Source organism: Mytilus californianus, unplaced genomic scaffold, assembly GCF_021869535.1.
Source record: "Mytilus californianus isolate M0D057914Y unplaced genomic scaffold, xbMytCali1.0.p SCAF_1, whole genome shotgun sequence".
In the NCBI taxonomy this organism is placed as follows: domain Eukaryota; kingdom Metazoa; phylum Mollusca; class Bivalvia; order Mytilida; family Mytilidae; genus Mytilus; species Mytilus californianus.
This window is the reverse complement of record NW_026262581.1, coordinates 37,747,425-37,761,738: the sequence shown is the minus strand read 5'-3', so window position 1 is coordinate 37,761,738 and position 14,314 is coordinate 37,747,425.

Genomic DNA, 14,314 nt, shown 5'->3' with positions numbered 1-14,314 from the left:
TTTTTGCCAAAAAAAGGTTGAAATGTGGCTACTATCATTTCAAATGATCAGTAAAGACAAAAAAATCAATTGTTTTCTGAATTTTGGGTTTCACCGCGTTTCGCTTTAAAGGTGTCAGACCACCAATTAAAAATCCCTATCTGTTCAACCAAATTTTGCAATTTTCACAGCTTTCTAGATATTTTACCTTAAGTTTAACTTCATAGAAACCAGGTATATCCTAAATTGTACATGTATCACATTTCTACATGCCAATTTTCAACATACCTTTAAAGTCTTATAAGAAAAAAACTGACCTTCAAATAAGAGGTACTCCAAAAATAACCTCTTGTTTTCTGGAAATCTTAAATTAGTATATTATGGAGCGCATTAATCCTCAATTTTTAATGCAAACTCATAGACAAGTGAATTTTGGCTCAAAATGGTCTAAATATATTTCTCTTTCACCAAAAGTTTCATTTCTTCAAATTTGTTGGTTAGTTTAAGTAAACAATGACATCAAAAGCACTATCTTGTGTCAGAGTAGGGCTACTTTTACATACGTTCTAAATTGGAGGGAGTAATTGGTGGTCTGACACCTAAAGAGTAAAAAAAGTTGATCAGAAGTCTTTTGTTTTCCATTATTCTTAATCCTTGGTCAATTTGTAGTAAAACAAATCCTATCTGAGCATAATGAGACTTGCATTACAAAATTCACAGCTCAATTTAAACTGACTGTAATGTATGACTTTAATAGAAAATACTTGAAAATTTCATTTTGGACTACAGGAACATAAACTTTCAATATCAAGATCAGTTTTGGTTGATTTTTCCTTGTTTCTCCTACTGTTTTAAAGACTTTCCACAATTTTTACAATGAGTTTAGTAAAAAATCAAAGGTATTGAAGAGTCAAGGAATATCGACACCCCTTTTTTCACCAGGTGTCAGTAATGGGACTATTAATTGATCAATAGTGCAGTTATAGTCATTAAACTATTCTATTTACTATCAGTCAATAAAATTTAAGGTAGAAAACTTTTATTTGAGACAATAAATGGGATTGTGGTGAGGTTATGCAGTGTTTACATTAGGCTATGTTATCTGCCAAATACATGGAATGTCGCAATGATATAAGGGATAAAATAAGAATAATTTCATTAAATCTTCATGACGACAAATGTTTTGGGTAGTAAACAACCTATGTTTTAATGTTTAATACCACAGAAACAACTCACTGTGCATTCATAACAATTTAGGACATTTTTTTTATATGAAAGCATATTGTAAGGGTGGGAAAAGCTGAAAAATAGCACAAATTCAGGTTTAAGGCTATTAATTTGCAATATGTGACTTTTTGCCAAAAAAAGGTTGAAATGTGGCTACTATCATTTCAAATGATTAGTTAAGACAAAAAAAAATCAATTGTTTTTTGAATTTTGGGTTTCACCGCGTTTCGCTTTAAAGGTGTCAGACCACCAATTAAAAATCCCTATCTGTTCAACCAAATTTTGCAATTTTCACAGCTTTCTAAATATTTTACCTTAAGTTTAACTTCATAGAAACCAGGTATATCCTGAATTGTACATGTATCACCTTTCTACATGCCAATTTTCAACATACCTTTAAAGTCTTATAAGAAAAAAACTGACCTTCGAATAAGAGGTACTCCAAAAATAACCCCTAGTTTTCTGAAAATCTTAAATTAGTATACTATGGAGCGCATTAATCCTCAATTTTTTAAGCAAACTCATAGTCAAGTGAATTTTGGCTCAAAATGGTCTAAATTTATTTCTCTTTCACCAAAAGTTTCATTTCTGCAAATTTGTTGGTTAGTTTAAGTAAACAATGACATCAAAAGCACTATCTTGTGTCAGAGTAGGGCTACTTTTACATACGTTCTAAATTGGAGGGAGTAATTGGTGGTCTGACACCTAAAGAGAAAAAAAAGATGATCAGAAATCTTTTGTTTTGCATTATTCTCAATCCTTGGTCAATTTGTAGTAAAACAAATCCTATCTGAACATAATGCGACTTGTATTACAAAATTCACAGCTCAATTTAAGCTGACTGTAATGTATGACTTTAGTAGAAAATACTTGAAAATTTCATTTTGGACTACAGGAACATAAACTTTCAATATCAAGATCAGTTGCGGTTGATTTTTCCTTGTGTGTCCTACTGTTTTAAAGGCTTTCCACAATTTTTACAATGAGTTTAGTAAAAAATCATAGGTATTGAAGAGTCAAGGAATATTGACCCCCTTTTTTCACCAGGTGTCAGTAATGGGAATATTAATTGATCAATAGTGCAGTTATAGTCATTAAACTATTTTATTTACTATCAGTCAATAAAATTTAAGGTAGAAAACTTTCATTTGAGACAAAAAATGGGATTGTGGTGAGGTTATGCAGTGTTACATTAGGCTATGTTATCTGCCAAATACATGGAATGATGCAATGATATAAGGGGTAAAAATAAAATAATTTCATTAAATCTCCATGACGACATATTTTTTGTTTGGGTAGTAAACAACCTATGTTTTAATGTTTAATACCACAGAAACAACTTACTGTGCATTCATAACAATTTAGGACATTTTTTTTATATGAAAGCATATTGTAAGGGTGGGAAAAGCTGAAAAAAAGCACAAATTCAGTTTAAGGCTATTAATTTGCAATATGTGACTTTTTGCCAAAAAAAGGTTGAAATGTGGCTACTATCATTTCAAATGATTAGTTAAGACAAAAAAATCAATTGTTTTCTGAATTTTGGGTTTCACCGCGTTTCGCATTAAAGGTGTCAGACAACCAATTAAAAATCCCTATCTGTTCAACCAAATTTTGCAATTTTCACAGCTTTCTAAATATTTTACCTTAAGTTTAACTTCATAGAAACCAGGTATATCCTGAATTGTACATGTATCACCTTTCTACATTTCACCAAAAGTTTCATTTCTGCAAATTTGTTGGTTAGTTTAAGTAAACAATGACATCAAAAGCACTATCTTGTGTCAGAGTAGGGCTACTTTTACATACGTTCTAAATTGGAGGGAATAATTGGTGGTCTGACACCTAAAGAGCAAAAAAAGATGATCAGAAGTCTTCTGTTTTCCATTATTCTTAATCCTTGGTCAATTTGTAGTAAAACAAATCCTATCTGTACATTATGAGACTTGTATTACAAAATTCACAGCTCAATTTAAACTGACTGTAATGTATGACTTTAATAGAAAATACTTGAAAATTTCATTTTGGACTAGAGGAACATAAACTTTCAATATCAAGATCAGTTTCGGTTGATTTTTCCTTGTTTGTCCTACTGTTTTAAAGACTTTCCACAATTTTTACAATGAGTTTAGTAAAAAATCAAAGGTATTGAAGAGTCAAGGAATATCGACTCCCCTTTTTTCACCAGGTGTCAGTAATGGGACTATAAATTGATCAATAGTGCAGTTATAGTCCTTAAACTATTTTATTTACTTTCAGTCAATAAAATTTAAGGTAGAAAACTTTCATTTGAAACAATAAATGGGATTGTGGTGAGGTTATGCAGTGTTTACATAAGGCTATGTTATCTGCCAAATACATGGAATGACGCAATGATATAAGGGGTAAAAATAAAATAATTTCATTAAATCTCCTTGACGACAAATTTTTTGGGTAGTAAACAACCTATGTTTTAATGTTTAATACCACAGAATCAACTTACTGTGCATTCATAACAATTTAGGACATTTTTTTAATATGAAAGCATATTGTAAGGGTGGGAAAAGCTAAAAATAGCACAAATTCAGGTTTAAGGCTCTTAATTTGCAATATGTGACTTTTTCGTCAAAAAAGGTTGAAATGTGGCTACTATCATTTCAAATGATCAGTTTAGACAAAAAAAAATCAATTGTTTTCTGAATTTTGGGTTTCACCGCCTTTCGCTTTAAAGGTGTCAGACCACCAATTAAAAATCCCTATCTGTTCAACCAAATTTTGCAATTTTCACAGCTTTCTAAATATTTTACCTTAAGTTTAACTTCATAGAAACCAGGTATATCCTGAATTGTACATGTATCACCTTTCTACATGACAATTTTCAAGATACCTTTAAAGTCTTATCAGAAAAAAACTGACCTTCGAATAAGAGGTACTCCAAAAATAACCCCTTGCTTTCTGGAAATCTTAAATTAGTATAGTATGGAGCGCATTAATCCTCAATTTTTAATGCAAACTCATAGACAAGTGAATTTTGGCTCAAAATAGTCTAAAAATATATTTCTATTTCACCAAAAGTTTCATTTCTGCAAATTTGTTGGTTAGTTTAAGTAAACAATGACATCAAAAGCACTATCTTGTGTCAGAGTAGGGCTACTTTTACATACGTTCTAAATTGGAGGGAGTAATTGGTGGTCTGACACCTAAAGAGCAAAAAAAGATGATCAGAAGTCTTTTGTTTTCCATTATTCTTAATCCTTGGTCAATTTGTAGTAAAACAAATCCTATCTGTACATTATGCGACTTGTATTACAAAATTCACAGCTCAATTTAAACTGACTGTAATGTATGACTTTAATAGAAAATACTTGAAAATTTCATTTTGGACTAGAGTAACATAAACTTTCAATATCAAGATCAGTTTTGGTTGATTTTTCCTTGTTTGTCCTACTGTTTTAAAGACTTTCCACAATTTTTACAATGAGTTTAGTAAAAAATCAAAGGTATTGAAGAGTCAAGGAATTTTGACCGCCTTTTTTTCACCAGGTGTCAGTAATGGGACTATTAATTGTTCAATAGTGCAGTTATAGTCCTTAAACTATTTTATTTACTATCAGTCAATAAAATTTAAGGTAGAAAACTTTCATTTGAAACAATAAATGGGATTGTGGTGAGGTTATGCAGTGTTTACATAAGCCTATGTTATCTGCCAAATACATGGAATGACGCAATGATATAAGGGGTAAAAATAAAATAATTTCATTAAATCTCCTTGACGACAAATGTTTTTGGGTAGTAAACAACCTATGTTTTAATGTTTAATACCACAGAAACAACTTACTGTGCATTCATAACAATTTAGGACATTTTTTTAATATGAAAGCATATTGTAAGGGTGGGAAAAGCTAAAAATAGCACAAATTCAGGTTTAAGGCTCTAAATTTGCAATATGTGACTTTTTGCCAAAAAAAGGTTTAAATGTGGCTACTATCATTTCAAATGATCAGTTAAGACAAAAAAAAATCATTGTTCTCTGAAATTTGGGTTTCACCGTGTTTCGCTTTAAAGGTGTCAGACCACCAATTAAAAATCCCTATCTGTTCTACCAAATTTTGCAATTTTCACAGCTTTCTAAATATTTTACCTTAAGTTTAACTTCATAGAAACCAGGTATATCCTGAATTGTACATGTATCACCTTTCTACATGCCAATTTTCAACATACCTTTAAAGTCTTATAAGAAAAAAACTGACCTTCGAATAAGAGGTACTCCAAAAATAACCCCTTGTTTTCTGGAAATCTTAAATTAGTATACTATGGAGCGCATTAATCCTCAATTTTTAATGCAAACTCATAGACAAGTGAATTTTGGCTCAAAATGGTCTAAATATATTTCTCTTTCACCAAAAGTTTCATTTCTGCAAATTTGTTGGTTAGTTTAAGTAAACAATGACATCAAAAGCACTATCTTGTGTCAGAGTAGGGCTACTTTTACATACGTTCTAAATAGGAGGGAGTAATTGGTGGTCTGACACCTAAAGAGCAAAAAAAAATTGATCAGAAGTCTTTTGTTTTGCATTATTCTTAATCCTTGGTCAATTTGTAGTAAAACAAATACTATCTGAGCATAATGCGACTTGTATTACAAAATTCACAGCTCAATTTAAACTGACTGTAATGTATGACTTTAAAAGAAAATACTTGAAAATTTCATTTTGGACTACAGGAACATAAACTTTCAATATCAAGATCAGTTTTGGTTGATTTTTCCTTGTTTGTCCTACTGTTTTAAAGACTTTCCACAATTTTAACAATGAGTTTAGTAAAAAATCAAAGGTACTGAAGAGTCAAGGAATATCGACCCCCCTTTTTTCACCAGATGTCAGTAATGGGACTATTACTGAAGAGACATTGATTGTTGATTGTCTGGTGCAGAAAAATTGGTACCGTTTATGTTATTACTACCACTGGGTCGATGCCTCTGCTGGTGGACTGATAGTCCCCGAGGGTATCACAAGCCCAGTAGCCAGTACTTCGGTACTGGCATGAAAATACGGATCTAGTGTTATTGAAATTTCCTGTTACAAAATGTTTGAAATAATTTAAAAATAAAGGAATGTATCTCCGTCGTGCAAAGCTCTGATTCCCTGCCCGGCTTTGGCTATACTTTTTTGTCCTTTTTGGCTTATAGCTCTTCATTTTTTTAATAAGCTTTGGATTTTCAAATATTTTGACTTTGAGCATCACTGAAGAGACATTGATTGTCGTGATGCGCATCTGGTGCAGAAAAATTGGTACCGTTTATGTTATTAATTGATCAATAGTGCAGTTATAGTCCTTAAACTATTTTATTTACTATCAGTCAATAAAATTTAAGGTAGAAAACTTTCATTTGAGACAATAAATGGGATTGTGGTGAGGTTATGCAGTGTTTACATTAGGCTATGTTATCTGCCAAATACATGGAATGGCGCAATGATACAAGGGGTAAAAATAAAATAATTTCATTAAATCTCCTTGACGACAAATTTTTTGGATAGTAAACAACCTATGTTTTAATGTTTAATACCACAGAAACAACTTACTGTGCATTCATAACAATTTAGGACATTTTTTTAATATGAAAGCATATTGTATGGGTGGGAAAAGCTAAAAATAGCACAAATTCAGGTTTAAGGCTCTAAATTTGCAATATGTGACTTTTTGTCAAAAAAAGGTTGAAATGTGGCTACTATCATTTCAAATGATCAGTTAAGACAAAAAAATCAATTGTTTTCTAAATTTTGGGTTTCACCGCGTTTCGCTTTAAAGAGGAAAAAAAGTTGATCAGAAGTCTTTTGTTTTGCATTATTCTTAATTCTTGGTCAATTTGTAGTAAAACAAATCCTATCTGAGCATTATGCGACTTGTATTACAAAATTCACAGTTCAATTTAAACTGACTGTAATGTATGACTTTAATAGAAAATACTTGAAAATTTCATTTTGGACTACAGGAACATAAACTTTCAATATCAAGATCAGTTTCGGTTGATTTTTCCTTGTTTGTCCTACTGTTTTAAAGACTATCCACAATTTTTACAATGAGTTTAGTAAAAAATCAAAGGTATTGAAGAGTCAAGGAATATCGACTCCCCTTTTTTCACCAGGTGTCAGTAATGGGACTATTAATTGATCAATAGTGCAGTTATAGTCCTTAAACTATTTTATTTACTATTAGTCAATAAAATTTAAGGTAGAAAACTTTCATTTGAAACAATAAATGGGATTGTGGTGAGGTTATGCAGTGTTTACATTAGGCTATGTTATCTGCCAAATACATGGAATGACGCAATGATATAAGGGGTAAAAATAAAATAATTTCATTAAATCTCCTTGACGACAAATTTTTTGGGTAGTAAACAACCTATGTTTTAATGTTTAATACCACAGAATCAACTTACTGTGCATTCATAACAATTTAGGACATTTTTTTAATATGAAAGCATATTGTAAGGGTGGGAAAAGCTAAAAATAGCACAAATTCAGGTTTAAGGCTCTTAATTTGCAATATGTGACTTTTTCGTCAAAAAAGGTTGAAATGTGGCTACTATCATTTCAAATGATCAGTTTAGACAAAAAAAAATCAATTGCATGTTTTCTGAATTTTGGGTTTCACCGCCTTTCGCTTTAAAGGTGTCAGACCACCAATTAAAAATCCCTATCTGTTCAACCAAATTTTGCAATTTTCACAGCTTTCTTAATATTTTACCTTAAGTTTAACTTCATAGAAACCAGGTATATCCTGAATTGTACATGTATCACCTTTCTACATGACAATTTTCAAGATACCTTTAAAGTCTTATAAGAAAAAAACTGACCTTCGAATAAGAGGTACTCCAAAAATAACCCCTTGTTTTCTGGAAATCTTAAATTAGTATACTATGGAGCGCATTAATCCTCAATTTTTAATGCAAACTCATAGACAAGTGAATTTTGGCTCAAAATAGTCTAAAAATATATTTCTATTTCACCAAAAGTTTCATTTCTGTAAATTTGTTGGTTAGTTTAAGTAAACAATGACATCAAAAGCACTATCTTGTGTCAGAGTAGGGCTACTTTTACATACGTTCTAAATTGGAGGGAGTAATTGGTGGTCTGACACCTAAAGAGCAAACAAAGATGATCAGAAGTCTTTTGTTTTCCATTATTCTTAATCCTTGGTCAATTTGTAGTAAAACAAATCCTATCTGTACATTATGCGACTTGTATTACAAAATTCACAGCTCAATTTAAACTGACGGTAATGTATGACTTTAATAGAAAATACTTGCAAATTTCATTTTGGACTAGAGTAACATAAACTTTCAATATCAAGATCAGTTTTGGTTGATTTTTCCTTGTTTGTCCTACTGTTTTAAAGACTTTCCACAATTTTTACAATGAGTTTAGTAAAAAATCAAAGGTATTGAAGAGTCAAGGAATATCGACTCCCCTTTTTTCACCAGGTGTCAGTAATGGGACTATTAATTGATCAATAGTGCAGTTATAGTCCTTAAACTATTTTATTTACTATCAGTCAATAAAATTTAAGGTAGAAAACTTTCATTTGAAACAATAAATGGGATTGTGGTGAGGTTATGCAGTGTTTACATTAGTCTATGTTATCTGCCAAATACATGGAATGACGCAATGATATAAGGGGTAAAAATAAAATAATTTCATTAAATCTCCTTGACGACAAATTTTTTGGGTAGTAAACAACCTATGTTTTAATGTTTAATACCACAGAAACAACTTACTGTGCATTCATAACAATTTAGGACATTTTTTTTAATATGAAAGCATATTGTAAGGGTGGAAAAAGCTAAAAATAGCACAAATTCAGGTTTAAGGCTCTAAATTTGCAATATGTGACTTTTTGCCAAAAAAAGGTTTAAATGTGGCTACTATCATTTCAAATGATCAGTTAAGACAAAAAAATCATTGTTCTCTGAAATTTGGGTTTCACCGTGTTTCGCTTTAAAGGTGTCAGACCACCAATTAAAAATCCCTATCTGTTCTACCAAATTTTGCAATTTTCACAGCTTTCTAGATATTTTACCTTAAGTTTAACTTCATAGAAACCAGGTATATCCTGAATTGTACATGTATCACCTTTCTACATGCCAATTTTCAACATACCTTTAAAGTCTTATAAGAAAAAAACTGACCTTCGAATAAGAGGTACTCCAAAAATAACCCCTTGTTTTCTGGAAATCTTAAATTAGTATACTATGGAGCGCATTAATCTTCAATTTTTAATGCAAACTCATAGACAAGTGAATTTTGGCTCAAAATGGTCTAAATATATATCTCTTTCACCAAAAGTTTCATTTCTGCAAATTTGTTGGTTAGTTTAAGTAAACAATGACATCAAAAGCACTATCTTGTGTCAGAGTAGGGCTACTTTTACATACGTTTTAAATAGGAGGGAGTAATTGGTGGTCTGACACCTAAAGAGCAAAAAAAAATTGATCAGAAGTCTTTTGTTTTGCATTATTCTTAATCCTTGGTCAATTTGTAGTAAAACAAATCCTATCTGAGCATTATGCGACCTGTATAACAAAAATTACCAGCTCAATTTAAACTGACTGTAATGTATGATTTTAATAGAAAATACTTGAAAATTTCATTTTGGACTACAGGAACATAAACTTTCAATATAAAGATCAGTTTTGGTTGATTTTTCCTTGTTTGTCCTACTGTTTTAAAGACTTTCCACAATTTTTACAATGAGTTTAGTAAAAAATCAAAGGTACTGAAGAGTCAAGGAATATCGACCCCCCTTTTTTCACCAGATGTCAGTAATGGGACTATTACTGAAGAGACATTGATTGTCGATTGTCTGGTGCAGAAAAATTGGTACCGTTTATGTTAATACTACCACTGGGTCGATGCCTCTGCTGGTGGACTGATAGTCCCCGAGGGTATCACCAGCCCAGTAGCCAGTACTTCGGTACTGGCATGAAAATACGGATCTAGTGTTATTGAAATTTCCTGTTACAAAATGTTTGAAATTATTTAAAATTAAGGAATGTATCTCCCTCGTGCAAAGCTCTGATTCCCTGCCCGGCTTTGGCTATACTTTTTTGTCCTTTTTGGCTTATAGCTCTTCATTTTTTTTAATAAGCTTTGGATTTTCAAATATTTTGACTTTGAGCATCACTGAAGAGACATTGATTGTCGAAATGCGCATCTGGTGCAGAAAAATTGGTAACGTTTATGTTATTAATTGATCAATAGTGCAGTTATAGTCCTTAAACTATTTTATTTACTATCAGTCAATAAAATTTAAGGTAGAAAACTTTCATTTGAGACAATAAATGGGATTGTGGTGAGGTTATGCAGTGTTTACATTAGGCTATGTTATCTGCCAAATACATGGAATGACGCAATGATATAAGGGGTAAAAATAAAATAATTTCATTAAATCTCCTTGACGAAAATTTTTTTGGATAGTAAACAACCTACGTTTTAATGTTTAATACCACAGAAACAACTTACTGTGCATTCATAACAATTTAGGACATTTTTTTAATATGAAAGCATATTGTATGGGTGGGAAAAGCTAAAAATAGCACAAATTCAGGTTTAAGGCTCTAAATTTGCAATATGTGACTTTTTGTCAAAAAAAAGGTTGAAATGTGGCTACTATCATTTCAAATGATCAGTTAAGACAAAAAAATCAATTGTTTTCTAAATTTTGGGTTTCACCGCGTTTCGCTTTAAAGAGGAAAAAAGATGATCAGAAGTCTTTTGTTTTGCATTATTCTTAATTCTTGGTCAATTTGTAGTAAAACAAATCCTATCTGAGCATAATGCGACTTGTATTACAAAATTCACAGTTCAATTTAAACTGACTGTAATGTATGACTTTAATAGAAAATACTTGAAAATTTCATTTTGGACTACAGGAACATAAACTTTCAATATCAAGATCAGTTTCGGTTGATTTTTCCTTGTTTGTCCTACTGTTTTAAAGACTTTCCACAATTTTTACAATGAGTTTAGTAAAAAATCAAAGGTATTGAAGAGTCAAGGAATATTGACCGCCTTTTTTTCACCAGGTGACAGTAATGGGACTATTAATTGGTCAATAGTGCAGTTATAGTCATTAAACTATTTTATTTACTATCAGTCAATAAAATTTAAGGTAGAAAACTTTCATTTGAGACAATAAATCGGATTGTGGTGAGTTTATGCAGTGTTTACATTAGGCTATGTTATCTGCCAAATACATGGAATGACGCAAAGATATAAGGGGTAAAAATAAAATAATTTCATTAAATCTCCTTGACGACAAATTTTTTGGGTAGTAAACAACCTATGTTTTAATGTTTAATACCACAGAAACAACTTACTGTGCATTCATAACAATTTAGGACATTTTTTTAATATGAAAGCATATTGTAAGGGTGGGAAAAGCTAAAAATAGCACAAATTCAGGTTTAAGGCTCTTAATTTGCAATATGTGACTTTTTCGTCAAAAAAGGTTGAAATGTGGCTACTATCATTTCAAATGATCAGTTTAGACAAAAAAAAATCAATTGTTTTCTGAATTTTGGGTTTCACCGCGTTTCGCTTTAAAGGTGTCAGACCACCAATTAAAAATCCCTATCTGTTCAACCGAATTTTGCAATTTTCACAGCTTTCTAAATATTTTACCTTAAGTTTAACTTCATAGAAACCAGGTATATCCTGAATTGTACATGTATCACCTTTCTACATGACAATTTTCAAGATACCTTTAAAGTCTTATAAGAAAAAAACTGACCTTCGAATAAGAGGTACTCCAAAAATAACCCCTTGTTTTCTGGAAATCTTAAATTAGTATACTATGGAGCGCATTAATCCTCAATTTTTAATGCAAACTCATAGACAAGTGAATTTTGGCTCAAAATAGTCTAAAAATATATTTCTATTTCACCAAAAGTTTCATTTCTGCAAATTTGTTGGTTAGTTTAAGTAAACAATGACATCAAAAGCACTATCTTGTGTCAGAGTAGGGCTACTTTTACATACGTTCTAAATTGGAGGGAGTAATTGGTAGTCTGACACCTAAAGAGCAAAAAAAGATGATCAGAAGTCTTTTGTTTTCCATTATTCTTAATCCTTGGTCAATTTGTAGTAAAACAAATCCTATCTGTACATTATGCGACTTGTATTACAAAATTCACAGCTCAATTTAAACTGACTGTAATGTATGACTTTAATAGAAAATACTTGAAAATTTCATTTTGGACTAGAGTAACATAAACTTTCAATATCAAGATCAGTTTTGGCTGATTTTTCCTTGTTTGTCCTACTGTTTTAAAGACTTTCCACAATTTTTACAATGAGTTTAGTAAAAAATCAAAGGTATTGAAGAGTCAAGGAATATCGACTCCCCTTTTTTCACCAGGTGTCAGTAATGGGACTATTAATTGATCAATAGTGCAGTTATAGTCCTTAAACTATTTTATTTACTATCAGTCAATAAAATTTAAGGTAGAAAACTTTCATTTGAAACAATAAATGGGATTGTGGTGAGGTTATGCAGTGTTTACATTAGGCTATGTTATCTGCCAAATACATGGAATGACGCAATGATATAAGGGGTAAAAATAAAATAATTTCATTAAATCTCCTTGACGACAAATTTTTTGGGTAGTAAACAACCTATGTTTTAATGTTTAATACCACAGAAACAACTTACTGTGCATTCATAACAATTTAGGACATTTTTTTAATATGAAAGCATATTGTAAGGGTGGGAAAAGCTAAAAATAGCACAAATTCAGGTTTAAGGCTCTAAATTTGCAATACATTGTATGTGACTTTTTGCCAAAAAAAGGTTGAAATGTGGCTACTATCATTTCAAATGATCAGTTAAGACAAAAAAATCAGTGTTTTCTGAATTTTGGGTTTCACCGTGTTTCGCTTTAAAGGTGTCAGACCACCAATTAAAAATCCCTATCTGTTCAACCAAATTTTGCAATTTTCACAGCTTTCTAAATATTTTACCTTAAGTTTAACTTCATAGAAACCAGGTATATCCTGAATTGTACATGTATCACCTTTCTACATGCCGATTTTCAAGATACCTTTAAAGTCTTATAAGAAAAAAACTGACCTTCGAATAAGAGGTACTCCAAAAATAACCCCTGGTTTTCTGGAAATCTTAAATTAGTATACTATGGAGCTCATTAATCCTCAATGTTTAATGCAAACTCATAGACAAGTGAATTTTGGCTCAAAATGGTCTAAATATATTTCTCTTTCACCAAAAGTTTCATTTCTGCAAATTTGTTGGTTTGTTTAAGTAAACAATGACATCAAAAGCACTACTTTTACATACGTTCTAAATTGGAGGGAGCAATTGGTGACTCAACTAAACCGGAAATACATCTACACTTTACAATCATTCCATACACCAAACATAGTTGACCTATTGCTTATAGTTTCTAAGAAACAAACAATCAGGAAAACTTATAGTTTCTAAGAAACAAACAATCAGGAAAACTTAACATTGACCAATGAACCATGAAAATGAGGTCAAGATCAGACGAACCATGCCAGACAGACATGTACACCTTACACTCAATCTATGCATTACATATAGTTGACCTATTGTTATAGTTTCTAAGAAATAAACTTAACCATGAAAACTTAACGTTGACCAATGAACCATCAAAATGAGGTCAAGGTCAGATGATACCTGCCAGACAGACATATACACTTTACATTCATTCCATACACCAAATATAGTTGACCTATTGCTTATAGTTTAAGAAAAACAGACCAAAACACAAAAACTTAACACTGAGCAATGAAAATGAGGTCAAGATTAAATAAAATCTGCCAGACTGACATGTACATCGTAAAATATTTCCATACACCAAATATAGTTGACCTATTGCATATAGTATTAGAAAATAAATGGGGAATGTGTCCATGGGACACAGATGATGCCTCCGCTTACATATCATATAAAGTTAGAAAGGGACATAACTGAAGAACAGTAAAAATGACGCTACCAAAATTTGTACTTGATCTGAGTTTTGTGGTAATAAGTTTTGTGTAAAAGTTTCATAGCATTTGGTTGAAGCATACTAAAGTTAGAGAACGGAAAC